The sequence below is a fragment of the Anser cygnoides genome, chromosome 2, assembly GCF_040182565.1.
Source record: "Anser cygnoides isolate HZ-2024a breed goose chromosome 2, Taihu_goose_T2T_genome, whole genome shotgun sequence".
NCBI classification, from domain to species: Eukaryota; Metazoa; Chordata; class Aves; order Anseriformes; family Anatidae; genus Anser; species Anser cygnoides.
This window is the reverse complement of record NC_089874.1, coordinates 117,450,701-117,465,298: the sequence shown is the minus strand read 5'-3', so window position 1 is coordinate 117,465,298 and position 14,598 is coordinate 117,450,701. Positions and strand designations below refer to the sequence as shown.

At 36.4% G+C, this 14,598-nt stretch overlaps 1 long non-coding RNA gene across 1 annotated transcript; it reads left to right on the top strand.

Moving 5' to 3' along the window:
* Positions 1 to 252: 252 nt before the first annotated feature.
* On the top strand, positions 253 to 2,655 carry LOC106037572 (uncharacterized). Its single transcript, XR_001208108.3, has 3 exons — positions 253 to 597; positions 1,326 to 1,486; positions 2,571 to 2,655. It is a non-coding gene; the product is annotated as an uncharacterized lncRNA (long non-coding RNA).
* Positions 2,656 to 14,598: the final 11,943 nt, after the last annotated feature.

Here is a 14,598-nt window from a genome sequence, read left to right as displayed (position 1 = left end):
GCCTGGAAGCCAAGCAGTGAGTTAGGCTGTGTGCATGCAGAGGTTTGCCTTCAGCTGGGTGAGATCAGGCTGCTCAGCTGTGCCTTAGTGTGTGGAGACGGACAGCAAATCCTCTCCTCCAGCTGCAGCCGTGGAAAGCTATGCTTTTAAGATAAACAGGGCTGGTTTTTGTCTCTGGTGTCAGAGCTGATTTAGTGCTGGGTAAGAGCAACTGAAGTTGTCTTTACGTGGCCAAAGACTGCCATAGGGTAAACTGCATCCATCCTTTTACTTCTGCCAGTGGACAAACAGGTTCCACGTGGAAGTTTCTAGGAAAATACAAGACAAGTACTTTTCAAAGGAATGTACTTGCACTATAAAGGCTCTTAATTTCTATTTGTTATGATAGGGATATTTTTACATACTCAGAAGGCAAGTGTATGATAATTAGTTTAAAAGATACCAGCTATCAAGTAATTTTTTCTTTGCCTTCTTAATAAGTGTTGCAGTTTTTCCTATGATTCTTCCTCTAGCCTGTACTATGACAGAAGACCCGTACCAGCACGCTCCTGGAGGGAATTTCACCATCTAACCGCTGCCCTGTTGTGATGTGACAAGGTTTGTCCTAGCATGTTCAGTGTTTAGCTTAAACCAAAGAACTATCATTTTTGGGAAAAGCTGCTTGCATGTCTAAGCAAACCAGACTGAAAACTTGTATGTCTGCATAACCTTGCACAGTAACCATAGCTCAGTTAGGAATAATTTATAGTGTTTTTTCCTGATATTACATGAAAAGGAAAAGACACTGCATAGCCATTCTATACTTTATTTCCCTGAGTTGCTACAAATCTCTTGCAAACGAGCAGATGAATTTATAGATTGCCTTCCAGAAACAGCTGGAAGCATATGCAAGTAAAACATGGAACTGTGGAAGAAGAGTGGGAGACAGGGTATATGGACAGCTTCTGTCTAATGTGTATGTGTGTGGAGAATACCCATCAGGTGGAGCTGAGGAGGTGGAGGATTATTAAAGACATAGGACACAAAGCTCCTCACGCGAGGATTAAGTTGAGGTAGGATGCAGGTGAGTGGTGGAAGGATGGGTAAGGGACTTCCAGGAAGGTGCAAAGGAGTGGAATGAACTGCAGAATTTAGTTTTCTATAAATAAAAGAAAAAAAAAAGTGCATGTCTGTTCAGATAGTTCAGGGAAACTAACGAATTCATGAAAATATCTTAGCGGCCAAGCCAAAGTATGAGCTAAACTTCCTCCCTGTCCTTGGCATTTTGTGCCATCTTGCAATTTCCTCTTAGATGCGTATATTTCAGTCTCGTCATGTTCAACCAGGTTGCATTTACCACTGTAAATCAATGAAATGAAGACATGCTCAGCGTGGTTCAGGTTCCTGATGCTCAAGCATACCCCAGTCCCTTCGGCTGCAGCGATTATATAATGATTATTATCAACAAGGCTCAAGGTAATTTAGCAACAGAACAAGATACTCCAAGGTGAGCTATCAGAACCAGCTATCTTTTCATGTGCTCATTAATGAGAAGTAAAAATAATTTTGGCAATTATACATGTAACCCAAGAGGCTGACTAGGTCCCTTGTGCATAGGAGGAACCTCAGAAGTCCTAAAGCTTTCATGTACGTGCATTGATGCACACTTTATGAAAAAATAAATGAGTTAAAATTGATTTATAATTTAATGAAATCTCCCTAAAGCCTTGTCCAAGCCTTCAAATCACCTTGCACAAACAAATCTGTCTTTATTTAACACTGATAATTTGGGAAATTCTTGCTTACGTTAAAGGCTGGAAATTTTGTTCTCAGGATGAGGTTTCTGGTGACGCGAATATGTCTGCGCGGAAAGAAAATTCACTTTTTTCTACAGCTCTCAGACTGGGTGGTGTTGGTCTAAAGCCTAGACTTGCTAGCTGGCCAGCAAAATAATGTCATTACCTGCTGTGTTTATAGCAAGGCTGAGCTGCTTATAGACCTCGGGGGCGTAAAAGAGCTAAATGGGTGAAAAATCTTTATTTATTTATTTATTTTTTCTTTTCACAATTGCATCTCCCGAACACAATTGTGTCAGTGCAGCTACTCCAGAAGCGTCTCTGTAAAAGGATTTAAGAATGGCTTAGAGCAGAGAAACCTGGACATGTTGAAGAATCCCGCGTGTATGCCATAAATTCAATTAAACCCTCAGTTAGCTTTAACTGTGTGTAGGTGTAAAAAGAAAAAATATTTTCTACACTTTTACAATTGCTAGCTGAAGTCCTTAATTACATTAACAGAGAGTTTCTCTTCCACAAAGAATGAAGCTTTTGTCTGCCAGTCGGTCCCGATTATTGCTTAAAATGATGATCGTCTTTTTAAATAGCTCCACACTGGTGTCTTTTGTCAGTTCTGCACATGATATTTCTGCAATACTTTTTATAAATTGCTGAGATTGAGGTGTCCAGGGTGAAATCATGTTGCTGCCAACATTAAATTGACAAAGGATGATAAATAAAAATGTAAAATAATGCAACAATTCTACTACCTTTCATAGAAAAATTGTGTAATTAATCTCTTTGATTCCTGTTTAGCTCCTGATAACTGCTGTTAGGAGGATAATTTCATCCCAGGAATCTTTCAATAACGTTATCAATGTTTTACAAAAGAAAAGGTATGACTTTAAAAAGAATAATTTAAGATATTTAAATTTGCCGGTTTCAGATTATATTGCTGTGAGTCAATCAGGCTAGGACAATGGCTCTATACTTTCTTACTGAGAGGTGGGAGATAAAAACATTTCACTGTATTTGAAGGACATAGATCTCTTCTTTGTAGTTCTTGCATTCAGGCTTTCTGTTCCTCTGTCCCCTTTACAAACAGCATGAGAAATGTGTTTATGTAATGGTATGTCACTTCTGTAATTTTGAGGCCCTCTTCCAGCTGCAACCCTGAAATATCTCAGTGGCTCAACTGAGAATATTGCGTGCAGCACTGGATGTGGACTATTCCTTGCCAGTTTGCTTTCTGCCATACACAGCAAAAATCATAATGAAGCTTTTAAGATAATTCTACACTTCCCCCACACAGAAGACTGTTCCACTTTTTCTTTGCCCCTCTCTGGTTTGAAACATTTCTACAAGTTCTAAAAAAGTTGCACATATGAGTCATCTGACATTAAAAAAAAAAAAAAATCCTATAATACTGTTTTCACAGACTTGAGCTCATTTATCAACACTAAATTTGTACTAATTTCAATTGTAAAAATAATTGAAGCACAAGTAGTGAGTTTCTATTTGAAATATGAGTAGCTTAGAAGTTCACTTTCCATTTCTGTAACAGAATTTTCCCCTTCCCCACCTTTATTTTGTATATCCTTGTTAACAACATAGTTCTCATTTGGAAAAGGGTGGTAACGCAAATTAAGAACTGGATAGAAATGCAAAGCTTTTAGGTTTCTGCTATATCTTCCATTTAAAAATAAATAAATTAGAAGTAACTTGCAGTTTAGAAATTGTCGTACAGCAAACTGACTTCATGGATCTTCTAGGTGCCTGTAAGTCTTCGGGTGTCACGCTGTAGGTTTGCAAAGTTTTACAACAGTGTGTTTACATGTATATATATGGACCTACCTAAGCTGTCTATTAAAAGTCAGACTGTTTTTGAGATTTTATATATAGAATCATAGAATCATAGAATATCCTGAGTTGGAAGGGACCCTTAAGGATCATCAAGTCCAACTCTTGATACCGCACAGGTCTACCCAAAAGTTCAGACCATGTGACTAAGTGCACAGTCCAATCTCTTCTTAAATTCAGACAGGCTCGGTGCAGTGACCACTTCCCTGGGGAGCCTGTTCCAGTGTGCAACCACCCTCTCTGTGAAGAACCCCCTCCTGATGTCGAGCCTAAATTTCCCCTGCCTCAGCTTAACCCCGTTCCCGCGGGTCCTGTCACTGGTGTTAATGGAGAAAAGATCTCCTGCCTCTCGACACCCCCTTACGAGGAAGTTGTAGACTGTGATGAGGTCTCCCCTCAGCCTCCTCTTCTCCAGGCTGAACAGGCCCAGTGACCTCAGCCGCTATATATAGACCAATATAAGCTTAATTTCCTTTATTAGGCACTCTTTTAAATTGCTGCTGTCATCAATTGGTGTGAATTGTGTTCTCTTGTACAACAACGTGCAATGCATTTGGAAATTCATTTTATGGTTACGATCATTTATGGGACTCTATCCACAGTTTTCTGCCACTCTTTCTTGCCACAGTAGGTCATGAATTGCCAGAAGGAATATTTAATCTTTCATAAGATTGGCCAGAAACTAAATATGAAGGGAAAAGCAAGCTGTCAATATCTGAAATTTTCACTTTGCTTCATTATGTTCACTTTTGGTTTATGTAATGACATTGGGTTTTTCTCTGAAATTGTATTTTACGAACTTTTTTTTTTTTTACATTAATATTTCCTCTAAAAGTTTTTTTTTCTTTTTTTTTTTTTTTCTTCAGATTTGCTATTGTCACCTGTTTCTTTCTTGTTCTATATCAGACAGAGCCTTGACTGCCCTCGGCTGCTCTTCACTTTTCCATGCTCTACTAATGAGCTCCTGGGATTCCAGTCTAGTTCAATCAAAATCAACTGGGTGAGCATAGACTTTTTTCATTGGTTGGTTGACTTTAACTAACTGATTTTGATCATTATGGATTGAGGATTCACATGTTTCCTTCTACTGAATGGGGTAATAGGGAACAATTTCCAGCAAGGAGTCAAGAATATACAAGGGTGGGAATTTCTTCAGCAAATTCTCCAGCTACTGTTCTGTAAAGAGAGTACCTGGTTACATGCAGGAGCTTAAGGTAACGTTTCAACAGAAGAAAAATCTCAGGAATTTAATAACTGCAATATTGTATAGATCTAACCGGAAAATAGATGTGTTACATCATGGACACTTGAAATGGAAATGAATGAAGAATGAATGTATGGGGAAGAAGAAACAGAAAAAAAAATAAGGGAAAAGACGATAACAGCAGGCTGACTGTTCTTGTCTCTGTCTTTTGGTTCTTGAATTGGGGTACATGCTGACCTACTAATATTGGGTGGATGTTTTAGGCCATTGTACCCAAATCAAAATATCAGCAAGCACAGGAAGAACCCTAGAGATCAAAATGCACAAGGAGACAGCAAGAAGGGAATCCTCCTCAAGTGAGTTAAAACTCCAGTTTGAGTTAAATTCTCTGGAAATCCCCACTACTATGTTCCTGGCAGTGCCTAATCCCACTCTGTCTGCAGAGGGATAGCAGCACATAACGGTATTTACTTCCTCTGACAGCATAATTTGAAAAGAGAATGAATTACTTTTTCTACAAAAAAAAAAAAAAAAAAGATTCTGTAAGAGGGTTGTTTTCTGTGACTACTCTTTACATAATGGTTACCAAAGTTGCATAATATTGATCCTGTGATTTTCTGGGATGGCTGACATAATAAAATAATAATGAATAATATATGTTTCAGTATGAACTTCCAGACAATATTCAAACATGCTAGAATTCATGAAATCCTTGAAATTGGAAATGATTTTGTGAACTCACAGTGGCAGAATACTTAATGAGACTTGGCAGACAACTCAATTTAATATATGACTTGCTTTTCCTATTAATCACTCAGCTCCTAAAATTTCATGGTAGAACTATTTTTTTTGTTGTTGTAGTCAGAATATTGGAACACGGAATTAGCGGCAGCTACAATGAATACAGACTGTAGTAGAGTAAGTATTTATATTTAAATGGAAACTCAAACAACAGGTGAGTAGTATTTATGGTAGAAAACTGCCTCATTTCAAAGAAAATATTTGGTGTGTTAGAATGACATCTAGTGACTAGTTCAGGTTCTAACACTGAGTTATAATAATAGGGGGGAAAAAACAAACAACAGCCGTGAAACAAAAACCTTCTTTCTTCTTTGCTCCCCCTAAATAAAGACATAATATAAAGGAGACATATATGTAAAGAACAGCAAGCCAAATAACAATGAAACTGGGAGGAAAATCACTGAATTAGGGCTAAAGGCAAACATTGCATGAATGGCAGGGGAAAAAGCAGTAAAATACCTCATGTTTCTGAGACTCTGCAAGTTCAAAATTAGGGTTGTGTCCCTAATTCCTTAATTCTAACTCTTTAGTATGGTTTTATTTTTCAGGAAATAGCTTATCATTTTGCTTTCATATGGAATATGCCAAAGGAAAAAATGTTAAAAGTCTCTTGAAATAGGTTTCTGATCAGAAACTCACCTATGTTGTGAGAACATGGTTTGACTGAGGCACAAAGCCTCACATTTGAATGACAACCAGGGATCCTCTCCTATGCAACATAATCATTATATCGATTCACAGGATAGGGTGCAACAGGGAAAGAGTTCATAAGGTATCTCACATGTGTTTAACATTAACAGGAAAATTTTGTAGTTTGTTAATCCTAAAAATGTGCAAACATTTTTTTACATGTCTAATACTGGAGACAGAGCTACGAGCTGTTGAGAATGGAAATTTGAGAGAGAAATAGGATGATACAAAGATAAAGTCATTTTTATGTCTGAAAGTAGAAACAAATTTTATTTTTAATCCAACTGAAGATTCATATTATTTCCATTAAGTACATATATAACTGAAAAAGATCTAACTGTGTTTTTCTCACTGAAAACTGCAAGAACTTTCATTGCATTAAATATTTTTTTCCAATCACATTTCTTCCTCTGAACATACACCAGTTCCTAAACAAGAATACTTCCCTTATAGGATAGGATCCCTACACAGAGGTGAAAATGATTCTCATGAAGCTCAGCTTCATTTCAAAAGAAAAGCTAACTCTCTAATTGCGGTGTTTAAATGCACTTGTGAGAATTCAGAGAATATTTAGTCATTACTAGTACATCTGCTTGAATTTGTAGAGACCTAAAACAATAGTGACAAAGTACAAATGTCAGTCATGATACTTTTGAGATCACTGTTAAACATTTTAGCACTCCTTAATATATGAGGAAAAATAATCTGTCAGGAAGGTGGCATTTCCTAATACCTATGCATGGAATACTTGTGTCAAGGTGAAAATAAAGGATAAATTTAGAGATAAATGTGTAAAGTGTAAGAAAATGAGATAATGAGTGTTAATTTTGTGTTCCCCAAGCAGTGTCTCATAACATTAGGTAATGCTATACTACTCCTCAAAATTTGAAACACTCACCTATACAGCTACACCAGATTATTTCACAGGCCTGAAGACTGAAATGTAAGTGATCTGATGGAATTATGAAAGTTTATGGTTTAGTGCTTTGCTCTGAAATTGGTAATCTCTGGCAAACCTCTGATGTTCAGAATGTAGTTGTGGCATCAAGATTATATATGGTGTCTTTCCAAGTAAGTAAAATATGTTTTCTGTTTTGGATTTCCAAAGTGTTTTGATAATACATCAAAATATATCTTCTCCTGTGTTAAATCTCACTATTTCCTGTTATTTGTTTAACATGTGGAGATATTAATCACTAACAGTGGTACTGCTACTGGCATTCCTATGGTTTGAGGTCTGGGATGGCTTAGTGATCAAAGACTACCATCGCTGTCTGGTCTGCTCAGCACTTTCTGGTTAGATTTATCTAGGAACACTTTGTGAAAACCAGTCATATCAAATACTTGGAAAAGTATTCAGATCCTGAATTTCAGGGATATTGAGGATAAATATGTTCAATATGATTCACTTTCATTCAGCAAGGTTAGAGAAACAGTATGTTCTTCAGATAGGAGACATTTTGTATAGTCAGTGCACACAAAACATATTTTCACCCTCATTCATTTCCTAAGTGACAGCAATGAACACTGCAATGTACGAGAGACAAAGAATTTACAAATGAATAGGCAGGAACAGAGAAAATGGGATGTGAACTGAAAGTCTGGAAGGAATATATTGGGATTGTCTGTATCTTAATGTTTGGTTTGATTCACTCTGTGTGGGCATTGCTTACAAGAGAACCAGTCACATAAAAGGTCAGAAAATGTCAGTGTCAGATAGTATGGGTCTGATCTGACAGGCTTTTGGAGAAAAAATAGTGTTCTGTGTTAAGGGTGAGGGCAGAAAAATCCCTTAATTTTTCATTAAAACATTCTGGGATAAGTTTCTGTTCTGCAAGCCTAAAGCTGAACTTCACTGAAACAGGTATGGAAACGGTTTCCCAAGGCATATTAAAACTTGATTATATGCATACTGACAGAGTATCAGGGAATGACAGAATTTTCTTAAAGCTCTTTCTAATGATTACTACACGCTGATTACCAAACATTTTTCTCTACTTATACCTAACTTGTCTACACAAATTTTAAAATGCATGTTCAGATGGGTATTTGCATGCACTGGACGGCTTCTCTAAGGGGCATTTGGGTAGCAAAGCACAAAGAAGTGATGTAGAGTAAGGCTATGAAAACAGAGGCAAACCAACATGGAACTGCGACTGAACATGACATTTTGTTCATTTACCTACATAACTGCTGGATAGGCTGGCATTTCATTTCATTTTAGTGCTCAGCATTGTGCTGTTAACCAAACTGACATTGTAGCAAACTATTTTACAGTGATAAATATTTTAAGTAAAAGTTAAATTTGGAAATATGTGCAATCTGTGTAATGCCTTTTGAAGAATTAATTTCTGGCTAATTGTCTATGATAAGTGCAGTGACAAAAATGTTTTATGTTGTTATTTTTTCTGGAATAACTCCATGAGTTTTTCTGGTTCCTTATCTAATTTGTCTGAACTATAGAGAAGAGCATATGAAGAAACTCTCATAAGCATGCAAACCTTATTTCCAAGCCTCCAGATACTTCCAGATTTCTTAACATATTTGTCTCCCAAAATGTAAGCTTCGTCATACTGGCTCGTCTTATGTTTTATACCCAATTTGAATCATGTGATGAGGGCATTGAAATGAGAGGAGGAAGCATCTGTGGTAGAGGTCACACTACAGGGATTGTGCGTGGTAGTAAGGCCTGTTTGAGTGAAAACCTTTTCTGCAATGCATTGGCTGTGTATACCCTATAGTTACAACAGAGCAATGACCTCTTCAGTACAGCAGGCACAATTGTATGGATAGATCACAGATCTGCTGCTGTATTAGGCTTATATGGCAAGGTCTGGGGAGGGGAAGGGCTGCAGGGGTGGCCTCTGAGAAGAGTCCAGAAGCTGCCCCATGTTAAGCAACAGCAGGTTCCAGCAGCTCCAAAAGGGAGCCGGCATCCTGCTGTGTGAGAACAGCAGAATGGATGCAACCCTGGTTTGTGCTTACCCCTTGGTACCCCAGCACAAAGGGGGAAGAGGCAGACGTGGCAGAAAAATGTAAGAATGTAGAGAGACTAGAGAATCTCTCTTTAGATGCATGAAGCCTGACAGGTCTTTGTCATTCAGACAGAAGTGACTCTTGCTCTTTATTTCAGTTATGATCCTGTATTTAGGAAATAATGATGCAACTATTAAATGTTTATTAAAAAAATAAAAAAATAAAAAACATTTTTGATACTAGTTACTAGCACACGAGAATGCAACTCATATTTTAGGAGATAATCTTGCAGGCTGTTTTCCTTAATTATTCTGAATCAACCAGTTTTGTTTTTATGTTTGTTTTTTTTGCTTTCCTCAGACTGACACACATCTCTGAGTTACTGAGATCTGCAGAGAACAGAGTATGTCCAGAAGCTTCATGTTAATAAATACTAACTTGATAGTCTAGTGCTGACATGATGGTGGGTCAGTCACTGTTTTTTGCAGTGCCCCACTGAAATCAGCTAGACTGCATGTGAGCGTATAAAAATAAAATTACATTTTTTGACTGCTACAAAGAGCAAATGAGTGAGTGGCTTTTTCTGAGTTACTTCTGGGTAGTTGTTGGTGTGTATTTATTTAATTTATTCAGAATCCAGGGTAAACCTAGTGTCCTATCTGAATACTTTCTGACAGTTCAGGTCAAGAATTGTTTTATTGCGTATTTTGATCTTGCATTTCCAGCTACTTTTTATTAACCTGAAAAGAAATTAATGGCCTGGACCATTTTTATTCACTGGCTATGGAACACGCTTATTACAAGAACTTTATGCTATAGTAAAAGATTGCTAATATGCTGTGCTTATCATATATATTAAAGGCATTTACATATTGTTCATCTTTTGAAATCGAGAACATCTTTTTGAAATTGAGATCGGTTCCTTACTGCTGCAGTACTGCAAACCTATTCTGCCTGATAGGCAGGCAAACTGCCTAGATGCAGTTGTTTTAAATCATGACTTCCCATCTTCTTAACTCAGGTGGGAGCCATCTGAAAAATTTCACAGATACTACAGGATTTTTTTTTCTTGCAAGTATAATGCTGCGGCATTTCTTACCTGAAACACAAATGGAGAACATGTCAATCCCCATGAATAGAGTTCAGTTCTCCATATCTGATTTTTAAGTCAGATTGGTTTTATTGAAAAATAGTGGGGTCCAGAGTGACTGAGAATGAACATGTTGTATTCCAGTATAATGATTAAAAGCAATCCTTGTGCAAAATTGCAGCACTCAGATGTAATCGAGATCAGTAAGCCAACTACCTGAAGACAAACATGGGAGCTGGTTGGCTTCTAGAAGCGAATTAGCTTTTGTACTGCCTTTTACTGGGGATGGGGATCAAATGAGTGAACTCAAACTGAGGAGTATTGATTCTCTTGTGTACTATGGACGCAAGAGAGAGAAAGCTAGATCTCTCTGCTCTGATAAGTGGGCTGAACTGTTCTTCATGTGATGCTCCTGCCTTCCCTGACAAAGAGGAGTCTACAGTTACTAGAACAAACTATACCTTGCAAAGATATATATTTTTAATAGTGTTGTGAATCCTATTTAAACTGAGTAACAATATTGCTGTTATCTCACAACTATCTCACTACGTCAAACAGAATTAGAAGGTTTTTCCCTAAGAACCCACAAAACATGAGCAGCTGCATAGCTGCTGCCCACTCTCTGCTCTAATGGAGAGGGAATGAAAGGAGGATGCATTCTTCTTTCATTTGAAATTGGGAGTAATTTCACAGAAATTAATGGAGCTCCCCAGCACAAGATGAATGTGAAGGAAAAAGCCTGGCCCACAGGTTATAAATTAAATGTAAATGAAATTTAGAGAGACAGAGAGAAATTTGTGCAGTAAGAAGCTATATAAAAATAAAATGTATTCTACTTGACTGGCTGAGAACAAAAATGAATCAAAATATTAATGAATACTGCAGACTAAGAAATAGCTTCTGCTTCAGTGCTTCTTTCTGTCTCTCCTTCTTCTACTATTTTCACAATGGTAGAGGTTATTGACAAAACTAACTGATATGATCTCCTTCATGCAAGTGATTGAGAGACCCTTCAGTCATATATTATAACATCCCTGAACCTGGAAGGAAAGTATTTACTTAATACTTATTTAAAATAAATTCTGAATCATAAATCTAACTTATGAAAAGGAAACAACATTGTAACTAAATATCTTTTGTTTGTTTTGTCAAATTCCTAAGGTAATTTCAGGTGATGCTCTGATTGTGTCGTGGTGTATGACAGATGTTGCAGTCAACTAACAACTCAGCACTCATCTCAGCCTTACAGGAATAGGGAAGCATAAAAGGCTGTGAATCAGTGCTTGTAAAAATAGCATAAGCCACTCCTTTCCTTCTTACCAAAAATAAGAAGTTGAAAAGGGTAAGGCTGATGAGAACAAAGAAGAAGCAGCTGAATGGAGAAAAGGGACATTTGTAAAAAATACCACTTTTTCTTGAAAGTGGTTGTTTCTTGCCTGCTTCTCTTGTCTGCTTTAAAATAAGTTTACTGGGCTGATCTAATTGCTGGAGCAGTGTTGAGACGGTAAGGGGTTGTATAAACCTCGAAAGATGAAGAAAAATACAGATAATTAGAAAGTTTCTTTAGCTGGAACTGAATTTTGTTAAAAATTGTCTCTGATAGTGAACTACTGCTATCCTCCAGAAGTGAGGAGTGGCTCATGTTTCAGTTGGCTATTTGTAGTTGAGGTTCATCTTTTCTCCTGTACACTAATATTGCGAGTTGATTGCTAGAAGATATACTGTTCCTCTGAAATGAGCCGAATGGCTGCTCATAGGAATGGTATGCTCAGGAGACACTGAAATTTCAAATTCCCTATAAACAGATGTGCATATATCATCACTACTAAGAGCTTGTGATATGTGACTGTTTTAAAATATAGGATATAGCCTTTGTCAGACAAAGACAGCAACAACAACCAAAAAAAGCAAACAAAAAAAACCCACCCCATTTATTTCCTTTTTTTATTTCAATGTTACAGTTGAATAGTCTTTGACTTGACTTGATTTTCTTCTTCATAATACATGATCATATGCTTGTTTGTATAGCAGTCAACTTGTGCAATACTTCCACTTCTCTGTGCCTGTGGCTCAATTGCTTGCTGGTTATAAACCTAAGTGAAACACAGTTTTGCACAAGCCGGGTAGCAGAACCTTATTCCCTTTCCAAAGTCAGCTGAAAGGGACTTTGCTGCAGATGTTATATATATCCACTACACGTGGGGGAAGTATTTATTGCTCCTCTGTAGTTCCTTTTGTTGATTTAAATTTGGAAATGAGGAAGGCCCTAAGAAAAGAATAGGAATACACCTTTTAACAGAGTCTAATTTTATGCCTATTAAAGTAGTTTTGAAAATATATTCAAGCAAACATAATGAACAAAACCTAATTTTCCTATTATTCCAGTTATGTAACCAGTGCATCATCATTTATTATGTACAATAACTTTGTAAAAATATTTTGAAATCCTAGCTGACAAGGTCCCTTATGAATAATGCTTAATCTTAGTAGACAAAATGATTTTTGTTGTGTATTAATTTCCAGAAAGGGTAACAAAATTAAACTCAACGTGATTAAGAAATGGTCTTTTCAGAGTTTTCATAGATGACTAGAGAAAAGTTAGCTGATCTTTTTGTTTGGGAAATACTAGTCCTATCTTTTCTTTACAGAGATAACCTGGTTTAACTGAGTGAGAAACAGGTCCGTTGACCTCAGAAATCTTATGAACTATTCACATATTTATCCACACTATTGTTTGGAGCAATTTTGTGGAGCTTGATTATGGAAGAAGTTACTGGATTGTTGGCTCTGGACAAATTCTTCACCATCCAGATAAGCAACACACAAAATTATAAACCTGGGGAACACAGGTTGTTTAAATCAGAAGTTTTTCAGTGCCCAGTAACAAAGTTATGGACAACACACAAGCAGAATCACAGATAAACTTTCTAGACAAAAACACATTAGCACATTCGACACTATGCCTAAAAAACACAGAGGGATTTCCTTAATTGCTAGAATTGTTCTGTGCCATTGGAACATTAATTGTATCTTCTACTTTCATATAATAACCAGTGTCTCTTCATTAACTTGGCTATCAAAGTTTATGTGCCAATTCCTCTTTATGCAGTCCTCTATTATACCCATTTGGTTATACTTTTCAGAAGTGCTAGGACTTAGGTTAAGCATTGTTCCCTAACTACCTTTCATAAACTTCATTTAACAACCAAAGTCCACAAAAATGTTGCAGTTGCCTGGATCATTACTTTGCTCCATTTCTAGTCCCAAGGCAACACTTTAAATATTTCCCTGAAATAATTTGCCGGTGAACATGTTCAGAGTTTTTCACCAAAAGTTTATTCACTTTCGAATTAACAAATTACCTCTGTACTCTGCAGTATAAGTAAACCCATCCTTGTCAAACCCAATCTCACAGCATATTTTTCCAGGAAAAAAAGGTCTTCTCTTGAAGAGAAATATAACAAACATGGGAGAAGTAGGGGGTTAATTTTCGATGTTAGTAACTTTACTTTTAAGTAACTCAGACACAACACGGAATAATTAAATGCAGAAATAGATCAACAGATAATCATGTTACCTGCATTTTGAGAATTTGCTTCAATTTATTTGGAAAAAACAAAAACAAACCCACCACCTTTTAAAATAAATAAATAAATAAATGTGTTTGTATCTGTGTTGAAAACAATCTAACTTGTCAGCAGGTAGCACTTATTTAAACTTAAAAATAAAATAATAATAATAATAATAATAAAGAACAAATGAACTAACTTATGGTTTTTTTGGTTTTGGAATATTTGTATACTTTCTAATCCTGCTCTGATTTTTTTTCTGTGAAATAGTAATAATAGTCTTTGCCTGCTTTTCAGATTTTTACTATTGTATTTTCTTTCTTACGTAACTTTGCGGAAAAAAAAAAAAAGATTTTTTTCGCTCTGAATGATGTGGAAAAGTTTATTTAAAAATGAGAAAATGCAGTACAATTTTTTTTTTTTTTAAGGGTAAAAGGGAGGTCTACAATATTTGGCATGTGATTCATTCTCTTTTTAGATTTGAAGGCAGCAATAAGGTCCTTCCTATTAAACACACACACACGCACAAAAAAAAAAACTCAAGTCAAGTTCTATATCCTACATCCCTATGAAAATGACTATTGCAAAGAGATTTCAATTTATGCTTGATATTTATGTAATGAATACTATAAACCTGAGAAATCTGTCATTTAC